Here is a 16,356-nt window from a genome sequence, read left to right on the forward strand (position 1 = left end):
TTCGTAGTCAGGATTTACAAAGTGGAAAATGATCATCGGTCCCAAAATAACATCCTGTGAAAAAATGAGAATTTTTGGTGAAGGTTTAGAGGTGGCGCAAAGGGCGTATGTGCAGTTTTCCCATTTTAGTGAACTCTGAAAAATTTTGGTATGCTTTTTAGCTTGTTTTAGTGATTTTAGGACCCTTAAGGGCAAAAAATCACCTCAAAATTGCGATATCTCCACTCCTTTAGATGATATTTGACGAAATATATTTTATGTATGCGATTTTTGGCCCTTGAATAGGTTACAATGACTGATTACTATGAACCCGAATAAGAATAGCTAGGGAGGATTCCTATCCTTGTAGAATGGAACAAAGAGCAAAGAAGAATGATAGAAAGAACAAAGAACACAGAATAATGTAAGGTGGGGTGGGTTAAACAGGGGGGAGGGTGTAACTGATGATATTATATTAGAATCAACTATGGAGCCGTGAAAATATCTCGGTTGGATGAATGAGATGTGATTATATGCAAGTTTAACACTCATTTAGTATTTTAGAATGTCCATTTGATATAACTCCAGCAATTGCTTTTATAATCTGAAAGAAATTACAGAGGGGCCCAAATCCATACAGGCTCAAAATCCGGACAAACGAAAATGCAGATGAAGTTCAATACATCGTTCTACATCTGTATTTGAAATCGATGTGTATAAACAACAGCAGAAGGAAAAAAAATCGGTAGTCAAAATTCAAATTAATGCACGAGCTTCTATAGGGTGCAAGAGATAAAGCACTTCAGGTTGCAAACCTCTCAAATAAAACCAAAATTAAGTCGTCACAGTTCTGAAACATATTTTTAAGGAGAGAGCTACATGAAGGAATTTTCACAGGATGTCCTATGTATAAAAATAATTATATAAATTAGTTATGAATTTAATAAATACTGCGTGAGGCTGAATTTCCAGGATGTAAATTTTGCAACGGTCCCTTTCGATATATTGCTATCATCATTCAGAAAAAAACCAACCAAACGATTATTGAACTAAAGCAGTAAAGTGACGTGCATTTATCTATATCTACCAGGAGAATAATGATGAAACTTCGCATGGAATTAAGGACATTTTAGCCGTTATTGAAATTTTTCCATAAAGTCCAATAAAGTTGTAGTAAGTTCCAATAAAATCGTATACATGAGTTGAAAACTAGAGATTGTTAAAAAATTGGTGCTCTTCCCCTACTTGAAGAAAAATTGCTCGAAATATTTCTGAAGTAGGTAATATTAGATAGAAGTCAAGGGGTCGGACCTGGTGTAGTGGTTAGAACACACACCTTTCACGCTGAGGATCTGGGATCGAATCCCATCCCCGAGAAAAAAACGAAAAAAATGAAGACAATAAATATAATCATCGTTTTCTAGATTCCTCAGTTACGCTCAAGACATCACTAGTTTCACCCTCCCACCTGTTTAACCCACCCCACCTTACATTCTTCTGTGTTCTTTGTTCTTTCTCTCATTCTTCTTTGCTCTTTGTTCCATTCAACTAGCATAGGAATTCTCCCCAGCTATTCATATGCTAATTCGGGTTCATATTAATCAGCCAGCGTAACCTATTCAAGGGCCAAAAATCGCATGCATAATATATATTTCGTCAAATATCATCTAAAGGAGTGGAGATATCGCAATTTTGAGGTGATTTTTTGCCCTTAAGGGTCTTAAAATCCTCAAAACAAGCTGAAAAGCATACCAAAATTTTTCAGAGTTCACTAAAATGGTTAAACTGCACATACGCCCTTTGCGCCACCTCTAAACCTTCACCAAAAATTCTCATTTTTTCACAGGATGTTATTTTGAGACCGATGATCATTTTCCACTTTGTAAATCCTGACTACGGAAGATTTTTGGAAATAAGCCCCACCCTAATGTTCTATGGACCTACGCACTAGTTCATTATCTGACGTTTGAGCGGTGCCGTGTTATTTATGTGACCATGGAAACCAGTGAATTCGGCACCGCTCAAAAGTCAAATTAGTGAACTCGTGCATAGGTCCATTTCCCGTTGCATTACCCGCATTTAGAGCCTTCAACGACACTCACGTTTTAGAAAACTCATGCACCCAACATAGGCTACTTGATGAGATTCACGTTTTTGAACTACTGTACTTGGAAGGCCACGTGATTTTCGCGAAATTCAAGCCTACTACTATTACCATTCCCAGCACTGGATACACCCTGGGAGGGAGGCACCGATACTACACACGAAATATGACTGCCAGGAAACTCCAGCTTGCCAACGACAATCAAGGCAGACTTGATGAAAATTGCTAGTTTTCTTTTGTTGTGTACACTCAAAAAAATCCAAACGTTATTGCTACGTGAAAAATCACGTAAACCATTCGAAATTCATTTTACCTCCACTTCACCTGACTAAGGTAATGCTTACTAAACCATACATAACCACCAAATGGAGACTCGGTGATTATCACTGGGGTTACCTATCACACTTACATGGAAATCACGTAGGTACCCAAGTTCATTTTGACATTTGCATATCGAACGTACATTCAGTGTTGAGCTCGAATGCTAAGATGGCGTCCGCTAGATTTTCGAAGCTGCTGAACTTCAAACCTCATTTAAGATCGATTTAAAGGTACCGTAAAACGGGGTAACTTTGATAATGCGCGTAACTTTGATAATGCGAGACTCTTAACATACTAAACGAAATAACAAAGTTCCTGTTAATCTGTTAAGCAAAACGAATGCAAAAGTAAAGAGTATTAGTATGACACTTCATGTTAAAGCTATTTCCGTTGGAATCAAGTACATTTGCGGATTTATATGCATATATGAAAAATTTATAAGATTTTAGCAATTTTGAAATGCTCTCAAACAATCTGTTCTACGATCACTATTTGATGAAGTCATAATGAATTCGTCACTTATACTTGATAGCCTAGTTATATTAGAACTTGAATTCGGTCTCAAAACTCTTAGCGAATACTATTTTTACAAACTGGGACCATTTTTGTAATCTAAGTCAGAAATTTCCATATAGCGTTAAACGCCTAAGGATATGCAACGCCCTACAAATGTTCTGTAATTTATTCAATTTTGTTCGAGTGATGCTCCATTATCAAAGTTACCCCAAAACAGAAAACCTACTTTCGATTATATGAAAAATTATATATCCATTAAGAATAAATCTTTTGGAAATCTATCAACTGGAATCGATAGTTAGGATACCAGTACTTGTTTTAAAAATATGAACTAAAATTCTTTGAAACAGCATGCATAAATATTGAAGTTTTCTTCGGAAAAACTATCAAAGTTACCCCGTTTTACGGTATGTACTTGTTGAATACCGAAGAATCCTGTAGTAATTCATATTTTATACCAGATTCCATTCATATTCTAGCATGTAGAGGCTACAGCAGAATCGACCAGGAAATATGGGAGCAGCATTGGATATCTCGCTGGATTTTTTCATTCGAAAAGCTTAGTGTGAAGAAAATAAATACCTCAATCTTTAAAGTTGGTTTACATTTTTCGAATTGGGAAATAGTTTACTTCAGAAGTTTATTGGAAATAGGGTGGGCTTCCATTTCAATAAATTTGAAGGGAAAACAAAGTAGGATATATTGAAACGCTTCGTAAAAGCTACGGGAAAATCCACGTAGCTCGTACGTTTAACGCTGGTGGATCAAACGGAGTTCAATAGTTCATGCGTTCATTCTGTGCTACCAATGATTCACGTAGGTGCTACGTGAAAAGTGCGATGGAAAAAAAATCACGTATGTTTCCACGTAACAATGACGTTTGGATTATTTTGAGTGTACCTTCGAACTTTTCGGACAAACATGGAAAATGGTCCAAAGTTTTCTATGCATTTTATTTTCGTTTTTATTAGAAAAAGGATATTGATGCGAAAAAAATACTTTATATTCAATCAGAATAAAAGGTGCTATCGTGACATTACTTTTGAATAGGCATGAATAGCTTATCAATCGATTTTTTGTCACATTTGATGAAATGCAAAAATATGTTTTGATCAATTGCGCGCTTTTTCCATGTTTGTCCGTTGTTTAAGATCCGGGCTCACAGTGACAGTTCGTTACAGCAGAATCTCGGCTCACTGACGTACAGAAATTTCGTATCGGTTTCTCCCTCCCAGGATACACCTATACCCCATATTTTATGTTTTGAACTAGCTTTACATAGACATTCCACGAGATTTCCGTGCGTTCTCTTCTATTGGAACTTATCAATCAACGTCTTCCTGTTGATCGGCTGTGCGAAGTAAACATATTAATATCGTAATATTTGGAAACCATTTTTTTAGAGAACTTCCATGATTTGGCCATGATAATAGCTTTTAACGCTTTGAGTATAGTGTGTCTTGAATTATCAGCACGTTTTGTTGTTCTATGATAATTGCGAAGCTTGTATACTTATAGCTACCTAAAGAGAAAACATAAATTCATTCCCTAATGAGAAACTTTTCACTTGCCCCAACTTGTTACGGAGTGATAGTTGACAGGTTAACAAACTTTCGCTCTATTATACAATAATGGCTGAAAATTTCAGAAATCTCTTACCTATCGTAATGTTCTCAATGACCTCAAAAGTTTACGCATGAGTTTGAAACGTTAATTCACATATTCAGTTAAATATACCAATTATTTTCACCATTTACCCACTTGCCCCTCGGTACCTTAGTGGAATAAGCTAAGGATCTGGGAGCAGACTTGGGAACTGTGACCACTATTTACAACAGTTCATCGATTCTGCCAGTCAACCAAAACACAAAGCAGCATCAATACCATCAGGCACTGCTTGACTGTTTTCGTCTCTCCACTATGATCGTTTCCGGGCAACCTCTCGAGGTGAATGATTGAAAAAAATGTTAAATAGTTCAATCGCTAATATTTCGCTTGTGTTTTCGACTAATTGGAATCTATTAGCGCTAATAGCATACACATACATATAAACAAGTTCAACTTCATGTTGCCTTTATCGAGAAAAAATGCAAAACCCCGAAAATTGGAAAAATCGTGTCATCACTGTGCTCGAGTCATTTCGCATTCGGGTTTAAAAACACGTTAGGAAGAAGAAGATTACAGTTTTGAAGAGCTGTGACATTTTTTTTTGTTTTGAACGGTCATGGTTTGCTTAGGATTTCGGTGGTCGTGTAGAAAAATGTGAATGTCGAGGTGGTAAATGTTTGCTACAGTACATTTCTCATCCCTGTCTGGGAGTATCCCATCTTACCAAACATAATTTGAACGTTTTATCAACATTCTGCAATGGACATTAGGGATGTTTTTGTCTAACATCTGTTAAGTAATATTGAAATAAATTGAAGAATTTTTCAAGTTGTCCGATAAAAGGTAACACTACCTATTCGCTGGGAATATTTTTTTCGGGATTCCTTTTTATTTGCCACTACATATCGCATCTGTTTTTCTTTATTATTGAAGAAGTTTCTTCAATATAGAATGGTGAATTGTTCCAGAATTTTGTTCTTAGGAATTTCAACATCGAATCCTCAGACATATTCCAAAATATTTTTCTGTCTCAATTTTTGTCTGTTCTAGTTCGAAAACCTCTACAAATATTTCACAAAGTACTGACTTTTTTTTAAATGCAAGGATTTACATAATGAATGTTTCCAGTAATTCTTACAAAAAAAAAAAAACACACTGGGAAAAAATTTTAGAGATTCCTCCAAGTATTGATCTAAGATCCCACCTTCGAGATTTATTGTTCACTTTTTTTCTGTGAAGAAATTTCCTAAAAAATAGTGCACTCCTTCTCAAACTCAATCGAAAATCACACCCATAATTACGTTTTTTAAGAGTCATTTTATGATTGTGTTTTTGTTCTTAAGCAATTCGTTCGATTTTTCTTCTTCAAATATCTTCAGTAATTACTCAAGACATTCTTTTAGGAATTGATCCAGATAACTCTATCGGGATTTTGCCTCTAATAAGTACATAAAGTCCTTCAAACATCAGTTTTCTCTGGAAATTCTTGATTAAATGAAACATTCGACAAATAAAAAAAATCCGAGTAACCTGTAAGAACTCTTTGCATATCCTATCAGAGATTAATACAGAATGTATATCAAACCGAGAATTCCACTGAGAACATTTCCAAGCATTGTCTTAGACAGGGATTCTTAAAAATACTCCTAAAACTCATGGGAAAACATCTGTTAGGAGTTTCTGAAAAAAAATCCACAGAATAGCTCTTATATTCCTACCGAGATTCAATTTTGATGATTTAGGAGTAACTCTAGATTCTTGGGGTAGTTGTTGGTTTTGATTCTAAAATAATTTTAAAAAGAATTCCTGAAAAAAATAAAAAGAATTTTTACAGCTTTTCTCAAAATTATCTCTTTGCGAAATTTTGGAGGAATCTTTAGATGTTTTTATTGACAATCTCTAAATTCACCCTTCCAAAGAGTTTGACAGAAAATTCCTTGATAGAACTGTGGAACATGTATGACAGAGTCCGAGTAAATTACTAGTAGTAAGTAGTAGTAAAATTTAGAAAAAATTTGAAACAATTTTGAATTCATTCCTTAAATAAATAATGACAGTATCCCTGAAAAACTCCCTGGAGGAGCTCCGAGTGTTATTCTTTAAGGAATTCAAGGGGAAATATTCGAAGGAATCCGTTGGGGAATCAAACATGTCATTTGTGGAACTGACAAATTTATTGGAGCCCCTCTCATGGTGAACATGTTGAAGGTTTCAAATAAAGAGCTTTTGGTTTATGTGAGAATGTTATATGTTGAGTTTTGGGAGCATTTGAAGAAATCTTCCATTTTTGCAAGTATGAAGAAAATATATCCAAACTTTTTTGCAATCTACTACAGATGACACGCAGACTTCGCCCTTTGGTGGAAAAAGGCCTGTGTCATCCGCAAACAAAGATTTTTGACATCCCTGAAGCAACTCAGGTAAGTCAGATGTAAAAATATTGCATAATATTGGCCTCAAAATGCTGTCTTGAAGAAAACCAGCTTTTACAGAAAGTCTTTAACACTTGGAGTTCTGATAACACAGCTTAACAAGAATGACATTTTTGCATGTCTCAAGGATTAAATTATGTGTCTCTAGTGGATTTGGGGTCGCTGAATCTGATGCCGTTCTCAGAAATGTCCCTGCACGTCACAATTTTTAGCTACAGGTCGCCAAAGTTGTATAAAACACTGGTTTTAATAGGTGTTTCCATGAAATTTTAAGTATGATTCATCAAGTTTTTTATGGTTTATCCAGCAAGCATGCAAAATAGGACTAAAACTTTCATTTCAGCTGTAATTTGGTTGAAATTGCACGATAAAATTTAGATTAAATCGATTTTTTCAATTTGCTTGCAGTGCAGTCTCCATACAGAACTTTTCGTTTCTTTTATATGGCAAAATACAATACTTTTCTAAATCTTCAAAAAAAAAACAACTTTTGAGCATCGAAAGTATTATGAACTTTGTTGATAAGTATTTCTATACACATGAAGTTTGGATTCTGTAGCAAATTAAGCAAATCAATTGACATACAAGCTGGGAAACTTGCATGCAACTCGGCAGTGTAATTAACCTGAAGTGTACTATTTGACAGATAACTTTGGATTGTTCTAACCTGGCCTCCAAATAATAAACCATGGTCTGAATATCAACCTAAATCAGTACCGTAAAACGGGGTAACTTTGATAGTTTTTTCGAAGAAAACTTCAATATTTATGCATGCTGTGTCAAAGAATTATAATACATATTTTTTAAAACAAGTACTGGCATCCTAACTATCGACTGCAGTTGATAGATTGGCAAAATTAATTTATTAATTTTTTATTTATTCTGAATGGATATATAATTTTTCTAATAATCGAAAGTCGATTTTCTGTTTTGGGGTAACTTTGATAATGAAGTATAAATCGAACAAAATTGAATGCATTACGGAACATTTATAGGGCGTTGCATACATCTAGGCGTATAACGCTATATGGAAATTTCTGACTTAGATTACAAAAATGATTCCAGTTTATGAAAATGCTTTTCGCTAAGAGATTTGAGACCATATTCAAGTTCTATGATAACTAGGCTGTCAAAGATAAGTGACCAACTATTTAAAACTACATCAAATAGTGATCGTAGAACAGATTGTTTATAGACGATTCGAAAATGCAGAAATCTTATAAATTTTTAATATTTCCCTTCAAATTTTCAAATGTACTTGATTCCAAAGAAAATAGCTTTGACATGAAGTGTCATACTAATACTCTTTACTTTTGCATTCGTTTTGCTTAACTGATTAACAGAAACTGCGTTATTTCGTTTAGTGTGTTGTGGGTCTCGCACTATCAAAGTTACCCGCATAATCAAAGTTACCCCGTTTTACGGTATCAAATTTTGATTTTTTTCGGTAGGTTTCAACATTCCCTTTTGATATGAACATTTCCTCAGATATCATAACTATTCGTAATTAATTTTGATATGATAAAAAAAATCCTTATTGAAGATTAGACCATTGGCGTAGGAACAGGGGGGAAAATGAATATTTACATAAAACCATTTTTTGCAATTTCTCATCGTAATAGGCTGTTTTTCATCACGCCAATCTGTCATGATACGTGCACTGAATTATGCAGTGTGGTAATAGACATCACACAACTGAAATCAGTTGTGCAATAATTATTAAGCAACGCTTTTTTTCATTTTTCTGTTTTGAGTTGCGTAATCGATCATAAACACAACCACTTTTAGAAAATGTGAAATAATGGTGAATGCATTTCTATCAACATGCGGTGTCAACATGCCTGGAAAAGAGTGTTGTAAATCTAAGGGATGGTACACAAATTATGTCACGCTAAATTTCAACTTTTTGTACCCCCCCCTTTGTCACACTTTTTGTATGAGTCCTCCGAAAATTTTGTAAGGCTCGTCACGCTTGGCTCGACCCCCTCCCCGCCCCTTCGAGCGTGACGTAATTTGTGCATGACCCCTAATACACTTCTGATTCTCAAGTTAGAAAGGTGACAAAAGACTCAACTCAAGTCACTTTAAAGCATATTTTTCTATATTCTATTACCTTGCTTGATAATATGATTTTATTTTTCCTATCAATTCATGGACCAGGTTACCATGTCCACTGAATACGGCAGAATCTTGGTGATGTACCCTTTGCTCAGCAATTGGTTGGTGTTAAAAACTATGTATTCCCTTTTCGCGAACCACTTCAGCGATTTTAAGTATTGCTTTTCTTTCACCGTTCAGGAACATAAAATTTTCGGGAGAAACTGCGAAAAGTCCGTATAAATGATGCAGTTGTTTATTTCTATTTATTTATTTATTCTTCATGTTTATCGGACTTCATGGTCTACATAAACTTATTACGACTAACATAATAATAAAAGGACGAAATCTATTACACACCACATTACATCACATGGAAAAACAAAAAAAAAACACTATAAACGTCAAATTAATCTCGAACGGTTGATTCTATTGGCGAAATGGCTGGACGGTTCGTCAAACTCGAACAGATCTTCCACTATGCTGAACGTTCTAACACAAGCTGCAATCGGTTCGTTGTACCCAAACAGGATCCTGTGGTATCTGTTTTCAAGCAGAGTTGTACAGCTTATGCTCGATAACTGGGCTGAGAGAAACTTCCAGTTAGCGAGCAGTGCTCGATAACTGGACTGCCATTCCAACGCACACACACATTCAAATAAAAATCGAGGGGGACTTAGATGCAAAGTTTTGGTTGGCGTCATTCGGTTTTGGAATCGCGTCGTGTTCGTGTCATTCCGTCATTGAATTCGCGTTTTAATCGTACCATCTTGTAAATTTTGAGGTGAATTAAACAGTTTTCGTTCCTGCAATGGACATCCCACCGGGCACCAACCGCAAACGGAAACAAAAAACCCTTACGTTGGTGGAAAAAGTTAAAATTATCGACGATTTCGAAAGAGGAGGTGGCCATATTGCAAAGAGGAGATGGACATATTGCACATTGAATTGAAAAAAAATAATTAAAATCTAAATGAAAAAAGACAAATTTACAATTAAAAAAATAATGCCGAAACCTTATTTTGCATTTGCACGCCCCTCGTCAGTTACGGGATGGTGAAAGTTTTTGACGTTTAACTGTTTTTTAACTGGGCTACAGCCCAGTTAGCGAGCACCCAGTTAAAAAGCAGCCCAGTTAAATAGCACCCAGTTATCGAGCATTAGCTGTATTCCGCAGCATCCTACTCGGAATCCAAAAATTCACCATTGAGCGCAGTTCGGGGGAATCTATTTCACCATTGATTAACTTTGCAATTAACAAGGCTTGCTGGATTTTCCGTCGACGTTGCAAAGTATCTATTCCAAGTAATTGACACCTCTCCGGGTACGGTGGTAGATTGACTGGGTCTCGCCATGGTAAATTTCGTAGCGCCATGCGGACAAAACGTTTTTGCACCCGTTCAATCCTCAAACACCATGATACCTGATGCGGACACCATACAACTGAGGCATTTTCAAGAATCGGACGGACGAGCGAACAATACAATGCCTTTAGGCAATGAGGATCATCGAAATCTTTCGCTATTTTAAAGATGAATCCCAAACGTTGTATGGCTTTGGAGATAACCATCGATCGTTGGCTGACAAACGCAAGTTTTGTATCCAACTGGACACCTAAATCAAGAACTTCGGTTACTCTTGTCAGGACGGCTCCGTCAATGTTATAGTCATACATAATAGGACGTTGGGTACGATGAAACGAGATTACATAACATTTTACAACACTGATGACGAGCTTGTTCTTGTTACACCATTCAACAAACAGTTGTAGACGATTTTGCAGACGCAAACAATCATCAACGGATCGTACCTCGATAAACAGTTTGAAATCGTCCGCATATACTAACTTGCAACCTTCATCAAAAAGCAACGTAACGTCATTGAAAAACAGCGTGAATAGTAGTGGTCCCAAGTTACTCCCTTGAGGAACACCTGACTTATTCGAAAATGGCGACGACACGCTATTGTTTAGTTTCACTCGCAGATCTCTTCCAATAAGATAAGAGTTTAACCAGGATACTAGTTGCGACGAAAAACCGAGGCGAGATAACTTGCAGAGCAGAATTGTATGGTCAATTTTGTCAAATGCAGCTTTAAGATCCGTGTAAATAACATCCATTTGTGCTTTTGCTTCCATGGACGCTATGCATTTCGAAGTGAAGTTCAGTAAGTTCGTCGTCACAGACCTTCCTGGCATAAACCCATGCTGGTCAAAAGAGATATAGTTCTTTACTCGATCCAACATAGCTCTGCTAACGATAATCTCAAAAAGCTTCGAAGAAGCTGATAGACTGGTTATACCCCGATAGTTCGCAACGTTTCGCCGCTCACCACTCTTGAAGATGGGACACATAAACGATCGCTTCCATATCTCTGGAAATTTTGCTTGCTCAAACGACCGGTTAAAAATGTCACTCAACGGTTCCGCCAAAACAGCGATGCAACGGCGAATGACAACAGCAGGCAAGCCATCAGGTCCAGGAGAAAAAGAGCATTTGAGTTTCTTTGCTGCATTCACAACCATTTCCGGAGTAATGGCAAAAGTGTCCAGGTCAACCAAATTACAGGGAACATTTGAAGCAACATCCTCTGCCTCTTGTTGCGAAGCAGTGTGGCTCGAAAAAACACCAGTAAAATGTCTCGCAAATAGCTCACACGACTCCAAAGAAGACGTAGCTGTCGCATTGTTAAGGTATACATTTGAGGGTACCGATGACGTTTTCCGTTTTGAGTTAACGAACTGCCAAAATCCTCGTGGATTACTGCGTAGGTTTGATTGCACTCTGAGAACGTACGATTTATATAGACTGGCATTCAAATGACGATACGCATTAACTGCTCGGTGGAAGATACGAGTATTAACACTGGTACGTCGCCGATGAAGCTTTCGTTGACATGCATTTCGTTCGCGTCTCAATTGACGAAGTCGGGATGTGCTCCATGCAGGAGTAACGGATGGCCTCACACGGGGTACATTCATTTCAAGCCACCGATTGATCACATCGCAAAAACTTTCTGCCATATCGTCACTTCTCCAGATGCAAATAACGACGTCCAATCAATACTGTTCAGATGATCAGAAAATGCAGAGAAATCTATCAAGCGATAATTCAATGGGCGAACAGATCTCCTTTCATTAATAGTCGGCGAGATAGTTTCAACCGTATCAGCATGAAAAGAAATGACAATCGGTGGGTGATGAGTATCAACCGGCAGCATTGGAGTGGAGCAGCCATCGACTACGACTTCACTTTCTAACGAACAGAAAACGAGATCGAGCGTTCGACCGAGCAAGTTATATTCGAGATTTCGTTGGCCCAATCCCAGGAATTCCATACCATCCAATAGTGCGTGACTTGCTGGTGGTAATTGAGGGCTATCACAAATTATGCCAGTGTCGTTCCTAACCCAGTGCATACGTGGTTGATTAAAATCACCACAAACAAGCACTGGTTCATCTACTGAACTACTGTTGCACAGTTCATGCACGGAAGCGATGTGTTCGTCCATAACACTCAAATCATGACTGCGATCCGGTGGGATGTTTTTTTTTTGTTTTTTACAAGGGGGAAATCTGCAAACAGATCCCCTGAGAAGATAACTCAGGGAATGCGGGGATGACGCACTAACGACGACCCGCTAAAACCAGCCTATGCACTGTGCATGAGCAATTCATTTAGAATTGCTCAAGTGGTGAACAGTGCATCGACATGACCCTTGGACTCAGACCCTCATCTCCCCGGAACCACCTTACGGTATTTCTTCGGGAAGGGACCAGTGCATATAGCACAACACGTGTAGCAGGAGTAGCCTAGGCAAACTGCTTCTCCTAGCCGACTTAAACAATGTTACAAGGGACCAGCCTCGGCAGGGCTAATCCTCTGCAGCCAACTCTTGGTCGGCGCGCCATAGACGCTGCAATTCTAACATAATGTGAGTGACAGCCGTAGTTACTGCATTCCAGCACTCGGCATCCGCACACATTCTCTCTATAATATTGTCGGGGGACGTGTCCCCTCCGCATGTAGTGAGCATGCGACCTCTCACAACAATGAAACGGGGGCAATCGAACACGACATGCTCCGCTGTTTCCTCTACACCAGCACAATTGGGGCACGCAGGAGATTCTGAGTGCCCGAACCTATGCAGGTACTGTCTATAGCAACCATGTCCTGACAGAAACTGCGTCAGGTGGAAGTTCACTTCCCCATGGCTTCTACCATACCAATCTGACACATTTGGTGTTAGTCGATGGGTCCATCTACCCTTAGTGGAGTTATCCCATTCCTGCTGCCAGCTTCTGAGCGTTTCCTCTTTACACGTGTCGCGGACTCTTCTGGTACCCCTTTGGTTGAAGCATTGAACATCTTCCTTGATGATGAGCCCGATGGGCGTCATCCCGGCTATGATGCACACGGCCTCTTTAGATACCGTCCGGTATGCACTTGCTACTCTTAAGCACATTATCCTGTACGTGCTTTCCAACCGCTTTAGGTTTCTGTTCGTTCTAAGCGCTTTTGACCAGATTGGTCCTCCATACCTTAGTATGGATAGCGCCACGCTTGCCAGCAGCTTGCGTTTGCTGGCAATTACAGCAGAGCTGTTAGACATCATCCTCGAAAGCGCCGCTATAGCCGTAGATGCCCTTTTACAGGCATATTCAACGTGGCTAGCGAAGCTCAGCTTGTCATCGATCATTACCCCAAGATGCCTAAGGGATCGCTTGGACTCTATGGTGCAATCACCTACCGAGATAAGCGCCCGTTGCTCGGACTTGCGGTTGTTGACCACCACCACCTCAGTCTTGTGGCGGGCCAGTCCTAGTTTCCTAGACTTCATCCATTCCTCAACCAGGGAAATAGAGTGCGCTGCTGTCAACTCTACTTCCTCCATCGATTCACCATAGACCACTAGGGTGATATCGTCGGCGAAGCCAACAATCTTAACACCCGTCGGAAGGGGCAGCCTCAGTACGTCATCGTACATCGCATTCCATAACAGCTGGCCCAGGATTGAACCTTGAGGTACTCCCGCGGTAATTCGAACGCTTTTCTGCCCCTCCTCTGTGTCATACAGTAGAATCCTACCATCAAATAGCTTTCTAGAAGCTTACACAACTGCACCGGTACCTTGAGGCGGTGAAGCGCGTGTGCTATTGCTTCCCAGCTTGCGCTGTTGAACGCATTCTTCACATCCAGAGTGACAACCGCGCAGTAACGGATGCCGCTCCTTTTATGCTCGATTGCCACCTCAGCTGTTTGAACGACCGACTGGATGGCGTCCAGAGTAGATTTACCTTTTCTGAATCCAAACTGGTTGTTGGACAGGCCGTCCGCACTCTCCGTATACGGTACTAGTCTGTTGAGAATCAACCTCTCCAATAACTTGCCCGTCGTATCTAGTAGACAGATAGGTCTATACGCCGACGGGTCACCTGGTGGTCACCGTTTCCCCGCCTTTGGTAGTAGCACCAATTTCTGTCGCTTCCATACATCCGGGAAGATTCCTTGATCAATGCAGCGTTGCATCGTGGTTCTGAACATGTCCGGATCCGTGTTCACTGCCGCTTTTAAGGCAACATTCGGGATACCATCGGGTCCCGGTGCCTTGTTTGACGCGAATGATTTCACGACTTCTGCCAGCTCTTCGTTCGTCACTCTCGCCACTTCTTCTCCTTCATCTGCCGCATACGGCGCTGGGGGCCATGGGCTTATGGGATGGTGCGGGAAGAGTACATCGATTATCGATCGCAGCAACTCGGGCGATTTCTCTTGGGGCGCTATGGCTCCTTTGGTCTTAGCCATTACCACTCTGTAGGCGTCACCCCATGGACTAGAATTGGCACTCTCGCATAGACTTTCAAAGCATGCCCGTTTTCGACTCTTGATTTCCTTTTTGAGAGCCAACTTTGCCTCTCTGAATGCTGCACCGCGTTCCTCTCTTTGTGCTTCTGTGCGTGCGCGTTGCATTCTTCGTCTAGCCCGAAGGCAGATTGCTCGAAGATTTGCAATTGATTCGCACCACCAATACACTGGCGGCCTGTTCTCTCTATCCGGTGGGATGTAAACAGCACATATCGATAACTTATTTCCCTTAATACTCGTGGAGACAGCAACTTGTTCCAAATTTTGTCCATTGATTGTATTGATTCTTCTGCTGGAATACTGCTGAGCCACAGCAATCAAGACGCCGCCAAAGCGAGATTTGCAACTGTTTCGTGAACAACGATCGCATCGAAACACGTTGTAAGCCGTTCCAAATAATTGTAATGATGTGATACAGTCGTCTAGTCCAGTTTCAGTAAAAATTATTACGTCGAAATCGCAGTCGTCAGAGGCCAGAAACACGTCGTCAATTTTCGTCCGCAATCCTCTCACATTTTGGTAATACACCATAATACTTGCACCGTGGTTGGGAATCCGCTGCAATGGACAATGATTTAATGCAGGTGAAAGAGTAAAATCGTCTAAATACTCGCCTCTGGTGAGAGCCTGAGGGCTCCCACCTTCCTCCAAGCATCGCGGTGCATTCAAACAATTGTTACTGGATTCCCCATCGGTTGCTCCTGAGTGGGGGTAACTGCTGACTGTTCGCGGGCGAAGGAGAGTGGTCGTCTGTTTTTTGTAAAATCCACGAACTCTCTAAACATTAAGCCGGTCGGCCAATGTGCTGGATGAATGAATGAATATTTACAATATAATTTTACATAGTGAAAATTGATATCTATATTCAAGTGTTCCGACTTGTTTGTGTATAAAAAAAGCACATAATATTGAACAGAAAAGTCGGAAAACTGGGAGTGGTGTCATTTTGTAAAGGACTTTTCATGGCGTTTTTCAACATCCTACTTGATGACAAGTCAAAGTTATAAAAAGTATATAATTTAAAATGGCTTGAAAACGGGCCAACCGATTTATGTGATCCCTTTGCAGTTGTGTTCTTTAAGGGTTGTGACGTGTTTAAGTGGAATAGTATTTGCGAAATTGAGAAAATTATAAAAACCGGAACACTGATTCGACATTTTGGGTATGGATTTTCCTTGACTTATTCTAAAGGCTGGGGTGATAAAACGTCAAAAGTGCAGTATGCCGAAAAGAAAAAAATACAAGTTTTTCTGGTCAAACGTTGACCTATTTAATTAAAAAGAAATGCGGAGGAAATCAATAAAAACGTAGCTTCAAATCCAAACACTTAACAATGTTTTAACAGTTAAGGCCGTGAACAATACTTTAATTTTTTAAAGAAGTTATTTAACTGTAAAATATTCACATATTAAAAAAAATATTTAAGCCTTTAGGG

Source organism: Aedes aegypti, chromosome 2 (assembly GCF_002204515.2).
Source record: "Aedes aegypti strain LVP_AGWG chromosome 2, AaegL5.0 Primary Assembly, whole genome shotgun sequence".
In the NCBI taxonomy this organism is placed as follows: domain Eukaryota; kingdom Metazoa; phylum Arthropoda; class Insecta; order Diptera; family Culicidae; genus Aedes; species Aedes aegypti.